This window comes from Oryctolagus cuniculus, chromosome 21 (genome assembly GCF_051225735.1).
Source record: "Oryctolagus cuniculus isolate XC-2025 breed Fujian yellow rabbit chromosome 21, ASM5122573v1, whole genome shotgun sequence".
NCBI lineage: Eukaryota > Metazoa > Chordata > Mammalia > Lagomorpha > Leporidae > Oryctolagus > Oryctolagus cuniculus.
In genome coordinates this window covers 21,216,085-21,229,584 of record NC_142887.1, presented here as the reverse complement: position 1 = coordinate 21,229,584, position 13,500 = coordinate 21,216,085, and the positions used below count along the sequence as shown (strand labels likewise).

General features: G+C 50.5%; 1 long non-coding RNA gene across 6 annotated transcripts in view; it reads right to left on the bottom strand.

Annotated features, from left to right (window-relative positions):
- The window catches only part of LOC138847421 (uncharacterized), an 85,909-nt gene extending 77,430 nt beyond the window's left edge, over nt 1–8,479 (bottom strand). For 3 of the 6 annotated variants that reach the window (XR_016227271.1, XR_016227270.1, XR_016227272.1), the window contains exons 1-2: nt 8,328–8,472; nt 4,006–4,184 (exon numbers count right to left, since the gene is read on the bottom strand). This is a non-coding gene — a long non-coding RNA (uncharacterized LOC138847421). Of the gene's footprint in view, nt 1–9; nt 892–4,005; nt 4,185–8,327 lie in introns of those variants that run through there. The other 3 variants (XR_016227268.1, XR_011385232.2, XR_016227269.1) reach the window with 3 other exon arrangements.
- Nucleotides 8,480–13,500: the final 5,021 nt, after the last annotated feature.

The following is a 13,500-nucleotide window of genomic DNA, read 5'->3' as shown; positions in this document are numbered from 1 at the left end:
ATTCATCGGCATTGGGATTTTTTTTATTATTATTATTAATCTCATCGGTGTGTATCTGTGACCTCCCAAATAGCCACGTGTGACTCTTTCCAGTGGCGGAAACACTCAAGCCTAACGCCATCTGTGCATGCAAGGTTAAGGCCGTCTTCTAAGGCATAACCAGGAAGTCAGAGTTCAGTTTGACTCTTCTTTTCTTGATTTCACAGGGTCACCACTTTAGGCCCCAGTCCTCACACTCTGGGAGATATTTTAAATCCCATGTGTCTTCCCTAAACTGTGCTTCACCATGAAGTTGTTGCAAGAAACCTCCAGCCCTTGATGAATTCATTCCCTCTTTCCTATGAGATTATGGGGAGCAGGGCCCACCCGGAAATAACACTTGGAGGGGCATGCACCCACACATAAACAGCAAGAGTTCCTGTGTCTGGAATTGTATTTTACGGGATGCTACTTATGGAGTCCTTCTCATTTATCTGCATTTTCTACATGATCTACCATGAACACAGATTGCAGACCACATAAGGAAGCCCAGGAGTGAGAAGCAACGTGAGAAGCTGCTACAAGGGCTTCAGCCCCCCTCACCCCGAGCAGAGGAGGACGAGTCTCTCTCTGTCCCTGTCCCTCTCTCCAGCACTTCAGCCCCTTAGAGAAAGAGAAGGTGTCCGCTACAGGGTGGGGCAGAGCAGAAAGGATTTATTCCAAGGTGCAAGCTGGCCTTGCAGAGATGGAGCCCATCAGGACCTGGTGAGACCCCTGGGGAAGGCTGGATGCCTTTGTGAGACACAACTCCCAGCTCCAAGAGGACTGGGAGGACGAGGTGCGTGTCCCCTCGCAGAGAATCCAGCAGCACTGTGGGTTCTGTTTCCATGGTGAGCTGGTTCTGGACGATGACTTTTGAAAACAGAAAGCATACCATTGTTGGAGAGAGGGCATCAGAGCACGCAGAGAGAGCACACTGGACAAGCCTAAGAGCACCAGGCAAGTGGATTTATGTAGGTGCAAGGCTTCCACACGTTACGTGGTTGGTAAGGCTCAACTCTAATTACACTGAAAAGTGTGGTTTACAGACTGTTATTCTCAGAGCTACTACCTGAAAACAGTTCCAAACACATCAGGACAAGATGGATCAACTGGGAAACCTTAAGTCCAGGAGACAGGGACAGAGCAGCCAAGAACACTCACAGGTTTGGGGTGAATGACGACTGATGCACAAGGTTTCATTTCTCTTGGGTAAAGACCTAGTGAGAGGATTGCCGGGTCCCATGGTTGGTTTGTCCCAGGCTGCTCTCTCCTCACTGGAGACCCCACCCTGTAAGGTCCTCAACACCCTGGGCTTTATTTCTAAGAGGCCTCCCCAGCACCCTGGGCAAAGGGCAGAAGACTGACAGGCACTGACCCCAAAGCTGCCACCTTGGGCAGGCCCTGTGGAACTTAGCCTGACATCTCAGCACTTCCTGCCCTTCTGCCTCAAGGGACCCCATCCTGCAGTGGCCCCCGTGAGGGAAGGCCGGCTGAATCTCCCAATAAGCCTGTCTCCCTCATGCCAAACACTTTCAACCACGAGCAGCAGCAGAGAGTTCCAGAACCAAGCCGCAGGCTTGTGCATACATCCCTGAGTGCCCGCCACACCCACCCCTTCCTCCCCAGGCTACGTCCCTTGCTCCATCTTTGAGCACAGAGAATCTCATGTTCCACAAATATCTCCCAGTAACGAGTCGATCTGTGGGATCTGCCTTTGGCTGAGTCAGCAGACAAGAACTCCAGCCTTGCTTCTTTCCGCAAAGACCTGACCTCGCCCAATTTGGCAATCACCTGAGCAGGCTTTGCTCCATAGTGCCCCCTGCTGGGGAGTGGGAACTTGGCAGGGGGCAGTCTGCTCTGTGCGTCTGGCAAGCAGGCATAAATTTTTATTTATGCAATTTTTATTTTTTATTTATTTGACTCACTCTTCAAACACCCACAGTCAACTGGGGCTGGGCCAGGGCTGAAACCAGGAGCTAGGAGCATAACTGAGGTCTTCTATGTGGGTGGAAGGAACTGAATTACTTGTGTCACCACCAGTGTCTCCCAGGGTCTGCATCAGCAGGAAGCTGGAATCAGGAGCTGGAGCCAGGATTGAACCAAGGTATTCTGATGGGATGCATCTCAATGGGCACCTTAAACACGAGGCTAAGTGCGCTCCCTGTGATTATAGTTTGATCAACATTGCCAGTACTAAAGTACATTGGAAACACATAGCAAATCTCTTCCCCAAATAAGTTCCTCTCCCAACTTAAATAACAAAATGGTCTTATTTTGTAATATTCTATCAATGCAGTCCCTGAACTAAAAATAAGAGATTTTCGTTTTATGAAAAATCAGTCATGAGTGCCTTTGACAGAAAAATATTGGAGAATTAGAAGTTAATGGAGGCCGGCACCGCGGCTCAATAGGCCAATCCTCCACCTAGCAGCAGCGGCACACCGGGTTCTAGTCCCGGTCGGGGCACCAGATTCTGTCCCAGTTGCTCCTCTTCCAGGCCAGCTCTCTGCTGTGGCCTGGGAGTGCAGTGGAGGATGGCCCAAGTGCTTGGGCCCTGCACCCACATGGGAGACCAAGAGAAGCACCTGGCTCCTGCCTTTGGATCAGCACAGTGCGCCGGCCGCAGTGCGCCGGCCGCAGTGGCCATTGGAGGGTGAACCAACGGCAAAAGGAAGACCTTTCTCTCTGTCTCTCTCTCTCACTGTCCACTCTGCCTGTCAAAAAAAAAAAAAAAAAAAAAAAAAAAAGAAGTTAATGGAGACCCTATGAGACATAGAGGAGGCTTGGGTAGTTGAGTCACTTCCACCCACATGGAAGACCTGGATTCAGTTCCTGGCTCTGTACCCAGCTCAACTCTGGCTGTTGTAGGCACTTGAGGAGTGAATCAGTGGATGGGAACAAGCTCTCTGCCTGCCTGCCTGCCTGCCTCTCTCTCTCTCTCTCTCTCTCTCTCTCTGTATCTCTCTCTCTTTATCTCTCTATCTCCCTGACTCTCCAATTAAATTTTTAAAAAGAAAATTTCCCCAGGAAAACACATCAAAGTAAAGTGGGAACCCATAATTGGACCCAAAAAATATCACTTTATTGTGTCTACTTTCAGAATCCCATGGGCCACAATGGCAAGATGTACCCCTGATATGCATGGCTCAGACACAGGGGCATCCACTCCTCCACTGAATGGAAGTTCAACACCTGCATTCTCATCACCACTAAGCCCTGGTCTTGGAGGTCAGGACGCACAACCTCAGGCTCCTCCTAAAAGCCAACCAGCACACAACTGTTCCTAGTCACAATGCTTTGCAAGCCTTCGGGGAAGGAAGGGGTGGGCTTCCTGCTAAAGCAAGTAAGGATTTCCATCTACAGGATTCAACTGCAGTCAGCAAAGAACAAATCTCCTACCTTCTCCACCGCCTTGGAGCAAGTCTGGGAGAAGAAAAGGCCACACAAGTTGGGGTTTGCAGAGATTCACTCTCTGTAAAGACCCTCTATGTCTCCCACTTCTTAACACCATTTACAGCCTATGCCAAAGTTTACTGATGTCCAACCTTGACTATTTGTACTGTTTGGGGACACTTTCTTGAGCTCTTATGCCATTTGTGTTTCAAAAAAAAAAAAAAAAAACATTAATTAAACCACAGCCCTCATGACTTCTCCAAAAAATATATCTTACAAATTTCTACCCATTTTAAAACAGGATAGTTCTAAAAACTACCCTCTAAAAGTTGTGTGAAAAGTAGATGACTGTGAACCAAATCATGGAAGTCCTGGATCTGCTTGGACTCAGACAATTGCAGGAATCTTTGGCAGGCAGGCCTACCCAGAGTCACCGCTCGTGGAAACCCCTGGGGGCACCTAGGAGCGTGGAACTGAGCTTTAGCCACGTCAAAGTCTAGAAAGTTCTAGTGAATGATCCATCTCTAAAGATAACTGTTTGCTGAGAGCAGACCGGGTTCTCAGGGGGTGTCTGGCAGGATAACCACTCACCTTTGCAAAGTGCACAAGGAATGCGCCTCCTCCACTCGCCTCTCTGATTGTGGCAACACAAAAGCCACCGTCCCAGGTCATGTAAGAAGCACACAGGTCATCACAACTCTGCTCATTTTTCACCGCTTGTCCAAACACGGGCCCAAACTGGCTCTGTGGTACCACTCACCTCACCGTGTCTGCAGGAGGGCAGGAAGTACGTTAGAATTATGCACCAAGCTCAAAGACTCACCTTTACAAATGGAAAGCTCCAAGGAGGGAAAACCGAATGGCCTGGCCTTCTGTCCGCTCCCCTAAAATGCAGCCAAATCAGCAGCACATACCCCGAGAACCCTGCAAAGTACATCAGGGAAAGCGGTACAAAGAAAGGACGAATTCCCAAGTCAGCTCCGTGTCATTTTGCATTTCAGAGAAAATGAAAGGAAAGGATAAACGCAAATTAGTGCTCCAGAGTTTGGGAAAAACAAAGATAGCAAACCCCAAAGCTTTCCTTTGACAGATAAGAAAACTGGAAAACAGGAAGTTCCCTGGTAGATGAGAAGCTAAGGAAAACCCCCTACAGGTCACAGCTTCGTGGCTTTTTCCTAAGCCTGACGAGGTAAGTTTTTTAAGTTTCTAAACCTTTCCCCAAGAAACTTAAGGATGTTTATTTTGGTGCAAAACGATTTGAGCAGCTGGCGCTGTGATTCAGTAGGTTAATCCTCCACCTGTGGCGCTGGCATCCCATATGGGCACCAGTTCTAGTCACAGCTGCTCCTCTTCCAGTCCAGCTCTCTGCTGTGGCCTGGGAAAGCAGTGGAGGATGGCCCAACTCCTTGGGGACCTGCACCCGTGTGGGAGACCCAGAGGAAGCTCCTGGATCCTGGCTTGCGGCCATTTGCAGAGTGAACCAACGGAAGGAAGACCTTTCTCTCTGTTTCTCCCTCTCACTGTCTGTAACTCGACCTCTGAAATAAATAAAATCTTTGAAAAAAAATGATTTGAAATCCATGTATACTTTTTTTCTTAATATACATGTTTCATCAACTTTTTGAAGCCCCCTCATAGGCATGGATTTCCGATTTTTCAAAATAAAGCAAACTTATTATCTTTTTTTAAAGATTTATTTATTTATTTGCAAGTCAGAGTTACACAGAGAGAGGAGAGGCAAAGAGAGAGAAAGAGAGAGATAGGTCTTCCATCAGATGGTTCACTCCCCAGTTGGCCGCAACAGCCAGAGCTGCGCCGATCTGAAGCCAGGAACTTATTCCGGGTCTCCCACATGGGTGCAGGGACCCAAGGACTTGGGCCATCTTCTGCTGCTTTCCCAGGCCAAAGCAGAGAGCTGGATTGGAAGTGGAGCAGCCGGGTCTCGATCGGCGCCCATATGGGATGCCGGCACTTCAGGCTAGGGCATTAACCCACTGCTCCACAGCGCTGGCCCCGAAACTTATAATCTTTTAATTACATTTTCCATGAATGTTTAAAAGTACCCTTGGATTTGATTTATGAACTTGTTTCAGAAGTAAAAGAAAAAGGCTTGCTAAAATCCATCTCAGAGTATAACAGAAACCCATTACTGACATTGTGAATTACCTGTGATTAATCTTGTAAATAATATTTGCAGGGCTAGCATTATAGCACTTGTAACACTGGCATCCCATATGAGCACCCACTGGAGTCCCAGCTGCTCCACTTCTATCCAGCTTCCTACTAATGCACCTGGGAGAACAGCAGATGGCCCAAGTACTTGGGCCACTGCCATCCACATGGGAGACCTGGCCAGGCTCCTGGCCCAGCCCCAGCTATTGCAGCCATTTGAGAAGTGAATCAGCAAATGCAAGATCTCTTCTCTCTCTCTCTATCCCTCCATCCCTCTATCCCTCTCCCCCTCCCCCACCCGCCTTTCAAATAAATCTTTGAAAACTAAAAAAAAAAAAAAAAAAAACAACTTTAAAAAATGATGTTTGTTAGGGCTGACACAATGGTGTAGTAGGCAAAGCTGCCGCCTGCAGTGCCAGCATCCTATGTGGGTGCCGATTCTAGTCCCCGCTGCTCCTCTTCCGATCCAGCTCTCTGCTATGGCCTGGGAAAGCAGCAGAAGATGGTCCAAGTCCTTGGGCCCCTGCACCCATGTGGGAGACCCAGAAGAAGCTCCTGGCTTCGAATCAGCAAAACTCCAGCAGTTGAGGCCACCTGGGGAGTGAACCAGCATATGGAAGGCCTCTCTCTCCTTCTCTCTCCCTCTCTGTAACTCTGCCTTTCAAATAAATAATTTTTAAAAAATCATATTTGCATAAGAATTCCAGGAGCCTGCTGAAAGGAATGACTAGGAATGGCCGACCTCACACCCAGCTGAGGAGAAGGATACAACCATCAACTACAGATGGCCGAGCTCCTTATCAAGAACCTGGCTAATGCCCTGGGTCCCCTGGACTGACCAACACCAGAACAAAGCCTGAAGAGCTGCTTAATTATCGATCGGCCTCATTTTTTCCTCACCTCCACCTGAAGCTACCCTTTCCCTTGAAAAACCCTTTTTTGCTGGCTTGTTGGGAGGGAAAGAACACATTTTGGATCTGGAAATCACTCTCTCCCCCAGACTATTGGCTTCTTGACATAAAGCCTTCCTCTTACGGCCTCTCCTCTCTGGTGAGCTGGCTGTCCAGGAGTGAGCAGCAGAGCCTGATTATTGCAGAGCATAACAACACCAAGGAAAACAGACTCCAAATAATTCTGAATAAATGTTGCTACGTGTCCTTTATTTTTCCCCCAGCTATTTCGATTCAATCTTAGAAATGTTGCCAATTTTGGTCATTTTCCTGTTTACTGAGAAATTCTATACTAAAAAGCCTGGCAGTTACACTTCCATGGTTCCAATAACTTTCAGAACTGACTGGCACGGATCCAAATAGTTGAGCCATCACCTGCTGCCTCCCAGGGCACACACGTTAGCAGGAAGCTGGAATTAAAAATGAAAGCAGGACTTGAACCCAGGCCCTCTGATATGAGATATGAGTGTCCCAAGTGGTAGCTTAAATGCTGTCCCAGACACCAGGCCTGGATTAAAAAAAAAAAAAAAAAAAGACAGAAAGCAATTGTGAATATTGAAGTATACTGAGCCAAATCTCAGAAAGCATGGCTCATCCCCAAGCTTTACTCCCGATTGAAAACTCTTAGGCTGGCACCGCGGCTCACTAGGCTAATCCTCCGCCTGTGGCACCAGCACCCCGGGTTTTAGTCCCAGTTGGGGCACTGGATTCTGTCCTGGTTGCCCCTCTTCCTATCCAGGTCTCTGCTGTGGCCCGGGAGGGCAGTGGAGGATGGCCCAAGTCCTTGGGCCCTGCACCGGCGTGGGAAACCAGGAGAAGCACCTGGCTCCTGGCTTCGGATCGGCGTGATGAGCCTGCCGCAGCGGCCATTGTGGGGGTGAACCAATGGAAAAGGAAGACCTTTCTCTCTGTCTCTCTCTCTCACTGTCCACTCTGCCTGTCAAAAAAAAAAAAAAAAAAAAAAACTCTTAGGGGTAAGATGGAGAATTATGTGCTCAAGAACAGGAGGGCCGGCACCGCGGCTCACTAGGCTAATCCTCCGCCTGCAGCGCTGGCACCCTGGGTTCTAGTCCCAGTTGCTCCTCTTCCAAGCCAGCTCTCTGCTGTGGCCTGGGAGTGCAGTGGAGGATGGCCCAAGTGCTTGGGCCCTGCACCCGCATGGGAGACCTGGAGGAAGCACCTGGCTCCTGCCTTCGGATCGGTGCAATGCACCAGCCATAGCGGCCATTTTGGGGGTGAACCAAAGGAAAAAAGACCTTTCTCTCTCTCTCTCACTAACTCTGTCAAAAAAAAAAAAAAAAGAACAGGAAACACCACACACAAAACACTATATATATGATATATACACACATATATACACACATGCACACACACGCATATATGGAGAGGGCTACAGTAACATACAGTGATACACATGTCTACACATGCAATGCCATACATACAGCTCTCGCCCCCGGTGACCTGGCTGTCCACGGTGGGCCGGTAACGATCGTATCGCTGTATCCGTCACCAGTCGTCAACACGCCACTACACCTCCTACCTCACCACCATTGCTCTGTCGCTGTACCTGTCACTACGCTCCACCGCGTGTGTCACCGCGCATCCCAGCGCGCGGCGCGGGACTACACACCCACACGCCCGGTGGACGCTGCCCGCACACACGGACAGTCCTCCGCCACAAGGGCCGGGCCACAGCACTTTCTAGTCAGTAAGGCCTCGAGGGACTGGAAACTCAAGAAAACTGTTCCCCCAGCGCGTCCCGCGAACTCCTCCAGCGACGGCCCAGCTTACCGGGCCGAGGCGTCTGAGGCGACGTCATGGCTGAGAAGACCCGGGCCCCCTGCCAAGGGAAGCCGTGAGGAAAGCCGCCAGCTGCGCCTGAAGGGCAGGCTCCGCCCCTCGGCTCCACGGGGCCCAACCAGGGCCGGAGGGAGGGAGTAGCCACGCCCACTTCCGGGAGGGTGAGCCCGCCCTCCACCCTGTGCTGCGCGCTCCCTAGCGCCCCCTCTGGCTGCGGTGAGTGATGCAGGTAGGGGATCCAGGTGAGCCGTACTCAAGCACTTGCAATCTGGTGATTGGTTTAAGTCATTCGCGGGAGGGAAGGAACCATGCCACCCCTTCTGGATGTGTTCTTGACGTGTTCTTAGAGCTTTGCACGCGGAACCCCTAGGCTCTACAGGGGCGCGTCCCCTCGCTGCGTGAAGATTTCCCCAGAAGACCTAATTACCGGAACTTCGCCCATTCCGAGCCCAATCACTGCCCCTCCAGCTCTTTATCCAGCCCCCTGGCTCCACTTAAAACTTGCCCCCGCCCCAGGGCCAGCGCTGTGGCGCAAGGGGTTAAAGCCCTGGCCTGAGGCGCCGGCATCCCATATGGGCACCAGTTCGAGACCCGCCTGCTCCACTTCCGATCCAGCTCTCTGCTATGGCCTGGGAAAGCAGTGGAAGATGGCCCAAGTCCTTGGGCCCCTGCACCCACGTGGGAGACCAGGAAGAGGCTCCTGGCTTCGGATCCACACAGCTCCAGCTGTTGCAGCCAACTGGGGAGTGAACCATCGGATGGAAGACCTCTCTCTTCCTCTCCTCTCTCTGTGTAACTCTGACTTTCAAATAAATGAATCTTTAAAAGGAAAAAAAAAAAAAAAAAAAAAAAAAACTTGCCCCCTGCACCACAAAACCATGCACTCCATTTCCAGAAGGCCTGCTCAGGGACCCAGAATCCTATGCTGTTTCTCAGAGCCCAGCCCACTGCGCATATCCCAACACTTCTCTGTGCTTTTTTTTTTTAATGTAGTAGACATCCAAATGGCTATAAAGTGATGTCTCCTAGTGGATTTGATTTGTATTTAATCACTTATGTTAAGCACCTTTTTCATGGGCTTTTTGGCCACCCGTGTATCTTCCTTGTTCAATACCTTTGCCCATGTTTAAATTGAGTTGTTGGATTTTGTAGTTGTTGAGTTGTAGGAATTCTTTATATATTGTGAATTTTAATTCCGGGAATGTTAATTCCAGGAATCAGACATGGAGTGAGCTCCTCCTGAGTGGCTTTAGTGCACAGAAGGCCCCGCCTCCCTCCTGATTCACACCCTTTTGATCCAATCCGATAAAGGACTGTTTTGCTGATAAGAGGGAAGTTCCACATGCAAGGCAGAGCGCATGGTAGATAGTTGCGCTTTGTGATTCTAGCCTAGCTCTCCAATATCATGTCCGTGTAGGACAAGACCTGGAATTTGGGCAGAAACATTTGAAACAAAATATTTGGTGGAAATATTAATGTTTGTGCTTCAAACACCTTTTGCTCACAATGTAAAAACAACCTCATCATTAGATCAAGGACATTACTGAACCTGATGGATTTTCAAGACGCGCCCTCACCAGCCCACAGCTGCTCCTTCATAAGAGGTTTCCTCCACAGCTGTGAGGCTGGTATTGAGCACTTCTGTAAACAGATCCAAGCCCTGTTGCAGTCAGCCATCCAAGGCCCTCATTGTTCTTCCTTGTGAGTCTTCATATCAAAAGTGAACGATTGCGGCGCCGGCACCCCGGGTTCTAGTCCCGGTCAGGGCGCCGGATTCTGTCCCGGTTGCCCCTCTTCCAGGCCAGCTCTCTGCTGTGGCCCGGGAGTGCAGTGGAGGATGGCCCAAGTGCTTGGGCCCTGCACCCGCATGGGAGACCAGGAGAAGCACCTGGCTCCTGCCATCCCATCGGCGCGGTGCGCCGGCCACAGCGGCCATTGGAGGGTGAACCAACGGCAAAGGAAGACCTTTCTCTCTGTCTCTCTCTCTCATGGTCCACTCTGCCTGTCAAAAAAAAAAAAAAGTGAATGATCGGGGCCGGCACAGTGGCACAGCGGGTTAACACCCTGGCCTGAAGCGCCGGCATCCCATATGGGTGCCAGTTCCCATCCAGCTCTCTGCTGTGGCCTGGGAAAGCAGTAGAAGATGGCCCAAGTCCTTGGGCCTCTGCACTCACATGGGAAACCCTGAAGAAGCTCCTGGCTCCTGGCTTCAGATCAGCACAGCTCTGGCTGTTGCAGCCAATTGAGGAGTGAACCAGAAGATGGAAGACCTCTCTCTCTCTCTCTCTGCCTCTCCTCTCTGTATAACTCTGACTTTCAAATAAATAAATAAAATCTTTTTTTTAAAAAAAGTGAATGATCATTTTTACATTCTTACTAATTTCCTTAAATCACAACTTATATAAAAGGAGATGTATTTCTGTTTTGTCTTTTTAAATCTTCAAAAGAGTTCTCTTATGAGTTTAGATGATTCACAGGTGATTGGAGTTTCAAGAAAAGGAAAAATTTAAATCGAAAGTGGTGGTTGGGGGGAGGAGATTGGATTATGCAATTCTGTGATTGGGTTATATTCTTTTGCATTTTGCATTTCCTGGTAGCCAAGAAATGCTGCTGACTGATTGTTTCCAATGAAAGCAAAGACAGATCATCAACTCTCAAGTCCTATTCTGATAAAGGAAAACTGAAATAAATACACCTGTAATCAGCACTGTGAAAACTACTTTGTTAGGGGCCCTTGCGTGTGACACTTGTCCAGATGCTTGTAGGCAGGGCCCCAACAGCGTGAGGAGCTGGGATAAAGCACAGCCCAGGGTAGGCAAAGGGGTCTCAGCTCCCCAGAGATGGGCCGATGAACGCCTCCCTCTCAGATCGGGATCTTCCGCAACTCGCTGGTTATTTATCTGTCAGGCCCTCAGTTTCCCTGATTCGATGTGTCTGAGCCTTCAGAGAAACAGAAGGGGCAGGTGTTTGGCATGCAGTTAAGATGCCCAGGTCCCATATCAGCTGGATTGTGTGCTGTGGCCGCTGACTCCGGCTTTCTGATAAAACATGCCCTTGGAAGCAGCAGGCCAGGGCTCAGAGAGCTGGGTCCCTGCCACCACGTGGGAGACCAGAGAGGTCAGCTGGAGTCCAGGATGGACGACGGAAATAACCGCCCACGAAGACGGCAGGACGCGGAGCCAGAGGGCGGACAGGGCGTCGTCTGCTCTGCGGCTCTCCAGCTCACAGGGCCCTGCGGAGAAGGCCCGCGCCAGCCCACGGCCCCGCGCGTGCGGAGGCAGAGCCGGCTCACGGACTGCGTGGCGCTGATCCCAGCTGTGGGCGCCTGGCTTTGTTCCACCGACGGCGGCTGTGTCCTGCTGGGCTGGGACCCGGGCTGCGTTCCTGACCCGGGGGGTCAGGATGAGTGTGGCGGGGAGGGTCGCCTGCGGCTGGCCTCGGTGTCCTGGCCCTTGTACCAGGAGGGCACTCGAGGGCGACTGTCCCGGGTTGTTCGCCTTGACAGCCGGCAGGGGGCGCAGCATGCCCTTCTCCTGCCTGCCAGCTTGGGGGGCCTTGGCACGAATGGAGTCACGCCCCCGACACTGCGAGCACGCCCCCCGGAAATGCTGCTCGTGGGTTACTGTCAGCCAATAAAAAAAAGGCTTCTGTTTAAGGTATATCATGAGACATTTTGATAGCAGCATGCATTGCGAATTGATGGCCAAGGTGCAACTAACTCACATGTCCATCACCTGTACAATTACTGCTTTCTTATTGGTGGGAGAGGGGGATTAAGACACTGAAGATTGCTCTCTTGAGAATGTCAAGGGTAGGACAGTATGGTCACCTGTGTCCCTTACACCTCCAGAACCTCGCCACCCTCTACACTTGACACTCAGAACCCACAGAGCTGAACATCTCGTCTCCACCACCCCACCCCACCCCAGCACCGGCACCCATCCTTCCACTCTCTGCTCCTCTGAATTTGGCCACACAGGGAGTGGTGCAGTATTTCTCTCTGTCTGCGGTGTGGCTCGTAGCATAGCGTCCTCCAGGTTCACCCATGTTGTCTCTTTTTTCTTTTTTATTTATTTGACAGGTAGAGCTACAGACAGTGAGAGAGAGAGAGACAGAGAGAAAGGTCTTCCTTCCATTGGTTCACTCTGCAAATGGTCGCTGCAGCCAGAGCTACGCCAATCCGAAGGCAGGAGCCAGGTGCTTCTCCTGGTCTCCCATGCGGGTGCAGGGGCCCAAGGAGTTGGGCCATCCTCCACTGCCTTCCTGGGCCACAGCAGAGCTCGACTGGAAGAGGAGCAGCTGTGACTAGAACTGGCGCCCATATGGGATGCCAGCGCCGAAGGCGGAGGATTAACCTACTGAACCACAGCACCAGCCCCACCCATGTTGTTTTCAACGGCAGGACTCCCTCTTTTGTTTGAAGGGTGAGTGGTATTTCCCCATGTGCATAGAACGCCCTTTCCCTATCCTCTCATCTGTGGCCTGGCACTTAGCTTGTGTCTGCATCTTGGCTACTGTGGGTAGTGCTGCAATGAATGTGAGTGTAGATGTCTCTTTAACACAGATTCCATTTCCTTTAGGATATATATACCTAGCAGTGGGGTTTCTGGAACACGGGTGGTGCCATTTTCTGAAGATTTATTTATGTACTTATTTATTTGAAAGTCAGGGTGACAGAAAGAGAGGGACAGACAGAGAAATCTTCCAGCCACTTAGTTCACTCCCCAAATGGCTGCAATGGCTCGGGCTGGCCCAGGTGGAAGCCAAGGGACCAGGTCTCCCATGCGAGTGTCAGGGGTTCAAACATATGGGCCATCACCAGCTACTCTTCCAAGGGCATTGGCAGGGAGCTGGTTAGGAAGCAGAACAGCCACAATGTAATATGGATACAGCATGCCATTGTCACAAGCAGTGGCCTAAGTCACGGTGCTGCAGTGCCAGCCTCCACCTTCTATTTATTTAAGAACTTCCATGCTGGCTTCCACAATGGCTGCAGCTGTTGACACTCCCATTTGAGACAGAACGGTGCGTTCGGCCGTGGGTAAGTTACTGCCACTAGTGCAGATGAGCTGTCATCCAAAAAACCCTTAGCCACACTGAGTAGCAGTGTCAAAAATGGTCTTTCCAGTCCTGACTAGTGTAAAGGCATTTTCCCACTTCTGAG